The 9,178-nt window shown below is 36.7% G+C and overlaps 1 long non-coding RNA gene across 1 annotated transcript; it reads right to left on the reverse strand.

Moving 5' to 3' along the window:
- Positions 1-278: 278 nt before the first annotated feature.
- On the reverse strand, positions 279-668 carry LOC131612032 (uncharacterized). The gene is made up of 2 exons (XR_009287271.1): positions 568-668; positions 279-483 (listed from the first exon to the last, which is right to left on the reverse strand). It is a non-coding gene; the product is annotated as an uncharacterized LOC131612032 (long non-coding RNA).
- Between the last annotated feature and the right edge of the window lie 8,510 nt (positions 669-9,178).

A 9,178-nucleotide genomic window follows, 5' to 3' on the forward strand; every position in this document is an offset into this window, starting at 1 on the left:
AAAGCGCTGTCGTTGCTAAATGAGATATTTTAAAGTGCAGCCTATAATTTCAGCCTCCCAGATCGACCTGTAATATTTTCGACCTATAATATTTTCAACCTGTAATATTTTCGACCTTTAATATATTTTCAACCTGTAATATTTTCGACTAGTAATATATTTTCGACGATATATTTTCAACCATAGGTAGGACTATATATATACTAATATAATACCATTATAATATCCAAAATTATATATATATACATCATTATGTCAATCAAACTAAATCTCTAACATCAACAATATTATACTTCAAATATTAATTGGCAACAATATGAACAAAGTTAGTAACCATATATTCTGGAGTACTATAATATTCTCTTCAAATCGACACAAATCCTACTACATGAATAGCTGATGAATATAAAATTGACACAATTCCTCTTTGATTTCTTCCAACTTAAGTTTCGGGTAAGAAGCAGCACGGAATTCGTCAAAGTACTACAAAATAAAAACATAATATGAATGATTTAGTTAAATGTAATAAATTATAAGAAGTTATCTAATTAAGTTATAAATCCATACCGTGATTGGAATCTCTAATTGATTCATTTGAAGGATTTCTTTCATAAACCTCAAAACAAAGTATCCGCAGTCTGAACTGTTCCGCTGTATCGGACACTACATAGAAAACAAATAAGAATTTATAGTTGTCTTGTTTTATCAAGTAGCATAAATATTATAAGCAAAATTGTGAAAAATAATGTACCTGCACTTTGATCCAAGTAATGTTGTTTGATTTAGTCCGGGATACCTGTGTGTCTCGTTGACTTCGGAACACTTGTATTGATCTAACAAAAATATAAAAGCATATATTTAGATCAATCTCACAAATAATTAAATATATAAATATACAAGAATATTTAGAACGATCCCACTTACAAATCAATAATTTCCTTCATAGCCGGATAATTGCCCCACTCACCATCTACCGAATTCAGAAAATATACAACTTCTCTTATCGGGTTGATAGCAAGCAACAACCAGTGTGCTCTATAAATTAAAACAATAGGTTATATAAAAATTTTGCTACGCAAAAGAAACAAAGATTAAATGAACCAAGAATGAGAAACTAACCCTACTGGTCGGGTATTATACGCCCAAAGAATCAGACTTTCTGTATTGCCGGATGACATGAATCTATCGACTAAGCGCTGTCTAACTGATTCCGGTTCCGAATCAATTGTCATTCCGCTGCAATGGGCGGAAGACACGAAACGGAATCTGTTTGACAATGCAGTCCCGCGCAACACTCTGTCATGCAACAACCTTAAATAAAAACATTATAAACATATTAGCGGATGAGTGAAAAACATAATAAACATAATGTGTAAATAAATTGTTCGACTAATTAAATAATATATCGGATGAGTGAATATTACCGGATGTACGAGTGCATATTAGCGACGCCTAGTTGTTCTTGTGTAAAAATCTCTTCCAAGTCATCTATTGCAATATGTGAAATGAATTCAACACCAAAGATACCTTCCTCCATATTGATTTGACGGAGAGCACCTTCCTTCAAATCGGACATATCAACAAGTGTTCCGAGCGTCGTCCGATATCGAGGAAAAAAAGCACCACCTTTTTTTGCCGCTTGCTTTGGAGGACCCTTAGGCGGTACGCTACGAACGACCTGTGTCACTTGTTGTGACTCCCGAGCAGATGCCTAAAAATCAAATAACGATCGATAAAATATAAAATCATGGAGTTTTACATTCAAATTATATATTAACACCTTAAATGTACCTCTTTTAGTGATGCAACAGACTCCTCCTCCTGTAAAATCCCTTTGCCCTTAATTGCGGGTTTTGTAGGAGCAGTCTAAAATTAAAATGTAAAAAATAATTAACGTAACGGTGCAAAATTGACATTCGAAAACTAAATGATTCATAATGGTTTTGAATATACCTCATCACCAATGATAATGAGCTCCGAGGGCCATGCAACAAATGACCCTATTGCATCTCGCAGCAATGTCGTCTCTGAGACCATGTCAGGTACCGGTAGCACCGCATCATGATCTAATACAACATCCACCGATACTTTCAGGTGTCCATCCGGGAGCGGTCTATGGTGAAGTAAATCTCCCACAGTGTTGTGCACTTTTCCCTTGCCAACTAGGCGATAAGACGGTGACGATAAGTATAGTTGGCAAGAAGAAATGCCCTAAACCAATAGTAAATATAAAGTCATTATCGTTAATAAAATAGAACAATTTGTAAGGAAAAGAAATTTATAATTACCTCGGGAAGTTTTCTTTGACAGTTGAAACTAGCTTTATCACTAGTTTCTTTCACCGATGCAGTATTGCACTTTTCTCTCATATACATATCTTTATCTCTTTGCAATTCAGAGACTTGTGCTTGCAATTCCGCCAATTTTTGAAACACTTCTTCATTTGAAGGATTTCTTCTCCTAGGATGCTTGTAAAAAGAGGTTGGAGTCACACCATGACCCTTACCCCTCACCCGATCGGGATACTCAGGAGCATCTAGTGCTCTACTAAGTATGCTCCTATCATCCTGGTCCTCACCGGTGGACACCGATTGCGACAATGTCTCCTGTAATTCATTTACATTTCAATAATTATTAGTGGAGATAAAAAATCATTTATATATTAAAAAACATTTGATTTAATTAAAGATACAGTATTATACTTACACATTCAGCATAAACTCTCTGAACATCGGGATCGACAGCTCGATTCTTGCCCACACGAGCTTCCTTCCACAACACATGTTCAGGAAGTGAAGTTTCCTCACTTTTAGACTCCTCTAACTATTCATTGACACAAATGATAAAATCGTCAAATAAAACACATTTAGATAATTAATTAAAATGCATTTCTATTTACTTACAAGTTTATCCTCTAAGCGTGCATATCCCATACGCCATTTTTTGTATGGATACGCGGGTTTGGATGCTCTCGCACTATTCGTGGCACTCCTTTTCCGAAAATCTTCATCTCTTTGATTTACAAACTCAGCCCAATCTTTTTCATCAATGAAGATCTCATACTTTTTTGGCCGTCCCGGTGCCTCTTCAAGAAAGTTTCCATCTTTATCCTTAAGATAGGTGTTTGTCAAAAAAGCTTTCCACCCTCTATATCTTTTGCCGGCCAAACTAAGTATGTAGCGTCTACGATCATCTGGTATCTCAAAAGTCCTCTGCAAAAAAACATACGCATAGTGTGTTAGTATAAGTAATTTACACAATTTATCGTCAAGATAATAACAACAATTAACCATATATGATATATACCTGAAGCTCGTCCCAAATCGCTTTTTTTTTCGCATCCAACTCTTCGCTTTTCAGATTCCATTTAGCTATGGAGACCAGAATATGCATACGAACAAGTGTACCAATATAGCTTGTCAACTTTGCAGAATTAGGACCAATTGCTTGTTTATCAAAATTCCAATCCAAATGGTATACTAATCCTTGGTCTCTATGTCGAATGATTCCCTTCATAATGGTGATGCCTCATGCAACTTCTTTTGCTTCAGTATCAGGTGGAGCATTTGTATCCGTGGCATCTCTTTCTTGAGCATCTCTTTCTTGTGAGTTTTCTTGTGAGTTTTCAGGTGGAGCATCTCTATCCGGAGCCATTGAACCTGTATCAAACAAACTAAAGCACATTAGTACACTATTAATAAGCTAACAATCTATACAAGTCAAATGGAAGTCAAACCATGCATGTACAAGTAAATCGGAAACGAAATCGGTACAAATCAAAATAAGCGTCAAAAAAGAAAGTTGTCGGAATTGAACGAAATTTACATGGCTATGGTAAAACGTCCCCACGGACTCAAAAATAAAGTCGGTTTTCCGAAATTCAGACCCTAAGCCCGACTTTTGATTACGGGCAGAAGCAAAACCGATAAAAAACAGTCCCGAAATGTAAAGATAAGTGCATGAGCAGCTCCGGAATCGTCAAAATAGTATAGTTACATGTAAAGAAGTCAACAAACGGATACATGGTTCAAAAGTTATGTACAAAACGAGAATATGCACCAAAATTGAATATGTACTATACTATTGAATAAAACAATCGGTACAAATTGAATAAAGCAAATTTGTCGGAATATGTATACTATTACCTCTATCACTAACGTCTCTTTCTTTTCTTGGTAGGATTGTGTTCTACGCGTCTCTTAACAACGCGGACGGTTGGATTGATCCAAATACCCTCATTATGATCATTTCTAGTACACGATTCATTCTCATTTTGATCGTTTCTTGTACAAGATTCAATGCCAACACCAATATCACCTTGATCTTCAATGTTTTCATCAACTATTTTGTTAGATAAAAGCACTATAGACCATTTCGTACTTGTCGGATCATTGACATAGAACACTTGTTTAGCTTGAGAGGCTAGAATGAAAGGCTCATCTTTGTACCCTACCCTATTGAGATCCACTTGCAAAAATCCTGACTTATCCATTCGTATGCAACTATTATTTTCAACCCACTTGCAACCAAATACAGGAATCTGAAACTTCGCGTAATCAAACACCAAAATGCGCTCGATAACCCCAAAATATGACAAATTTGCAAATTTCGGATTTAAGTCATTCGCACTTGATATGTGCATTGCTTCAGCTACCAAGGTAACACCACTATTTTGCATAATACTTTTATCATCCTGTTCTTTGGTATAAAATGTGTATCCATTAATTGCGTATGCGCTATAAGAAAGCACAATTACACTTGGACCATAGGCTAAACATCTCAACCTTTCTGTTACTGAAGCAGGATTTGAACGATACTTTGAATAAATATGATCCTTAAACCACGGTATGAAACTTCGATTGTGCTCTCGTACTATCCAGTTCTCATTTCTATTTGGATTTAAATCTCGGAGAACAACCTTGTGCATTTCAACATACGGCTCAACCTCAATCTCATTGTGCAGAACATACAAGTGCGCTTGATCCCGTTCGACCATTGATACTGTCACAACTTTATTTCCAATTAGCCTTTTTCTTTCTTTTTTTTCGACAATATGAGATTTGGGGAGTCCAATTGATTGAACATTTGACAGATATTCAGTACAAAACTCAACCGCTTCTTCAACAACGTATCGTTCAGCAATACAACCCTCCGGTCGACTTCTGTTTTTCACGTACCCTTTTAATATTTTCATATAACGTTCAGCAGGGTACATCCATCTCATATAAGCTGGTCCGCACAATTGTGTCTCTTTCACAAGATGAACGACTAGATGAACCATTATGTCAAAAAACGAGGGAGGAAAATACATTTCAAGATCACATAAAGTAACAACTATCTCTTTTTGCAATGTTGGTAAGATCGCGGGATCGACCACCTTACTGCAAATTGACCTGAAGAAGAAACACAGCTTAGTTATTGCGCTTCTTACTTTTTCTGGCAGAATAGAACGTATACCTATTGGTAAAAAGTGTTCCATTATAACATGGCAATCATGCGTCTTCAAACTCTTTAACTTGAGGTCTTTCATGGACACAAGTCTTCTAATATCTGAAGAGTAGCCTTCTGGAACTTTAACTTCACTGAGGAACTTACACAATGTTTTCTTCTCCTTTCTAGATAGAGTGTAAACAGCAGGTGGCAGATATGTTCGTCTTCCTTTCGTCACGGGTCCCAATTCAGTTCTGATTCCCATGTTTACCATGTCCTTCCTTATGTTGAGGCCATCCTTAGACTTTCCTTGTATATTGAGTAACGTACCTATGACGCTGTCAAATACATTTTTTTCAATATGCATAACATCCAGGAAATGTCTTACGTACAACGAATTCCAATATGGAAGTTCAAAAAAAATTGACTTCTTCTTCCACCCACCCTTGACAAGTGAATGTGCAAAAGGCTTGCCAAACTGAGTGCTCACATCTTTCACCTTTTCAAAAATTTGATCACCTGGCAAAAAAGGCGGGGCTGTACGATGTTCGGCCTTTCCATTGAATGCTTTTCTCCACCCACGGTAGTGATGATTAGAATTTAAGAATGTACGATGGCCGAGAAAGACATTCTTCTGACAAAGCTCCAATCGTGTCGTATCGGTTTCATCTTCACAAACAGGACACGCCTTTTGACCTTTATTGCTGTACCCGGATAGATTTCCGTATGCTGGAAAATCATTAATTGTTCCAAACAACATCGCCCTCAAGTTGAAACTTTCCTTCCTATACCCATCGTAAACCTCCACACCGTTCTCCCACAAAAACTTTAAATCTTCGATTAACGGTGCCAAGTATACGTCTATGTCATTCCCTGGTTATTTAGGCCCAGAAATTAGCATAGATAACATCATGTACTTACGCTTCATACATAGCCACAGAGGTAGGTTACAAATCATAAGAATCACAGGCCATGTGCTATGCGAGATACTTTGAATACCATGCGGGTTCATTCCATCAGTAGACAATGACAACCGAAGGTTTCTTGCTTCTTTTCCAAATTCTGGATAATCAGTATCAACTTTCGACCATTGTGGTGAGTCTGCCGGATGTCGCAACTTTCCATCAATAATTCTTTCATCTGCATGCCAAGTCAAGTGTCTTGAATCGGTCTCACTACGATACATGCGTCTAAATCTCGGAATTATAGGAAAATACCATAAGACTTTAGCACGAGACAACTTTTTCTTATATCGAGGGGCACCATATTTAGGACACTCATTCAACGCTGCATACTCGTTTCGAAACAAAACGCAATCGTTTGGACATGCATGTATCTTATCATAGCTCATGCCAATAGAGGACAACATCTTTTTGGCCTCATACGTTCGATTGGGAAGAACATTATCCTTTGGTAGCATATCTTTCATAAGGGCTAATAACTCTGTGAAACTTTTATCCGACCATCCATTGTCCCCCTTTAAGTTGTACAACTTTAACACCGCAGACAATCTTGTGAATTTTGAACAACCATCATACAACGGTTTCTCTGCATCGCTTACCAACCTCTCAAACATTTTGGGACAATCCGCAAGATCTTCTTCAAGCGCTTCTGCAATCTCTTCGAGTCGATCGCAATCGTATGTGTCTGTGCAATCGTCGTTTGAAGCATACTTCCTATTACAACTCGACTCAGCATTCCCGTTACTTTTCTCACCATGCATTGTCCAACATGTATAACTTCTATCAATTCCAAACCGTAGTAAATGGGATGCCAACTTATTCCCGTCAACCTTACCCCCATAACAGCAACCCAGGCAAGGACACGGCATTCGAATCGGGTCTTCGGAGTGCGCAACCGCAAACTCAACGAATTCCCATACCCCTTTCTCGTACTCTTTCGACAATCGGTTTGAATTCATCCATGTCTTATCCATGTCTTAATTAAGCTAAACAAATGCTTCTTGGTTTCTCTATCAGGTACTAAGGAATTCTGTCAAGATAATAAATATAGCTATCATCATAATAGAATACCTAATCAGAATACCCGATTTCTTAAAGAAGACATTACCTTATTTCAAGGTAATATAAGTCCACAAACCAAAAAATGGATTGAGAGACACTAAATTGAAATTAAATAGAACCATAAACAATAAACTATAAGCAGACAACAACAAATTATAAGCAAGAAGAAAGGGATAGTAACCTGAGTTAGACTTGATGTGGGAGACAGGTAGGTTTGAATCGGCGTTGAACAAGTAGAAACCAGAGGATTCAAAGTAACTGTAAAATTAAACACACACGATGCAGTTAAATACACCACTACTAACACAATATCAAAAAAACCCCAATATAGAACTCAATTATTTAAAATGATATGAAATCAATTATCAATTAGCTAGTAACTACAAACACCCGAATTTACAAAACCGAAATGCTCAAATATGTTTTGGCTAGATGCTTTATCTTTATCTTTTGTTATAGAAATAGCTTATAGATAGGCACTTATATGATATGCACTAATGCAATATAGTACTTAATTAAACTGTTTATCAAAATAGTGCCTAAGTTATGTTTAAGAGTCACTTCTAACATCAATGATATTAATTTTTTTTTACTTGAATATTGAATATTTCTCATTAACAATGAAAAGATGTGAACAATATTTATATACATGTTAGTTGGAAAAATCTAAATAAGAATGTTATTCTATCGTTAATTTCAAAGGATACTATTAAATCTTAATAATCAATAAGATAGCACTCAAAATATCTTCACTAATTTGTCGGTGTCGTGTTGTATTTACACACAACATAACCTACAATCACTCAAATTATCTTCACTCAAAAACCTATAATAATTTGTAAGTTGTTGTGACTAAACCTCTTTTGTCTTCAAACAGAGCAAAACAATGTATCAAAATAATGTATCAATGTATCAAAACAATGTATCAAAACAATGTATCAAAACATATGCCACAGACCCTAGTAAGGACAGTAGCTCTATAAGCCAATTAACTCTAGTAAGGACAGTAGCTCTATAAGCCACAAACAGCACCAGGTAGAAGAAATCCAAAAGAAACCGTGACTTAATTTTTCAACAAAACCTACACCAATTCATTGATTCAAAGCATTCATGTAATACCAAATTCATTCAGATTCACAATTGAAGCATAAAGTATGCTTCCAAATCCAATGACAAAATATTTGCAATCAAGAAATTTGTCAAACCTGATTTGAACAAAAATGGAGATAAAAATGTCGACACAGCACAGACGGTATTCTTTCATTCAGAAGATTACATTTTTATATTATGGTTGTACAACTCAGCTAGGTTCATCAAAACAAGCTTCTAAACAATTTTCAGTTAGGAATCATGTACCTGGTGACGGCGAACCAGCGGCTGAGAACGGCGAACCAGCGACTGAGACGGCGAACCAGAGGCGGAGGGACGGTCGGAGAACTGTGGATGAAGGTAGTGGTGGAGTGACGGCCGGAGCTGCAATTGAAGATGAAGGTCGTGGCGGAGGAACGGTCGGAGAACAGTGATGAAGGTGGTTAGGGCTTCAGGTACGCGAGGAGAAGAAGAGAGACTGAGAAATTAATTGGGGCAAAACGTGTTTTTGTGTTAATTAGTTTAATTAATTTAATTTTAAAATAGCTACGAGAGCGCTTTTGAAAAGCGCTTTAGTAACACCCCTTATACCAGCGCTTTTTAGGAGAAAAGCGCTTTCGTAGGCTACCCCTATA

This window comes from Vicia villosa, linkage group LG6, assembly GCF_029867415.1.
Source record: "Vicia villosa cultivar HV-30 ecotype Madison, WI linkage group LG6, Vvil1.0, whole genome shotgun sequence".
Classification (NCBI taxonomy): domain Eukaryota; kingdom Viridiplantae; phylum Streptophyta; class Magnoliopsida; order Fabales; family Fabaceae; genus Vicia; species Vicia villosa.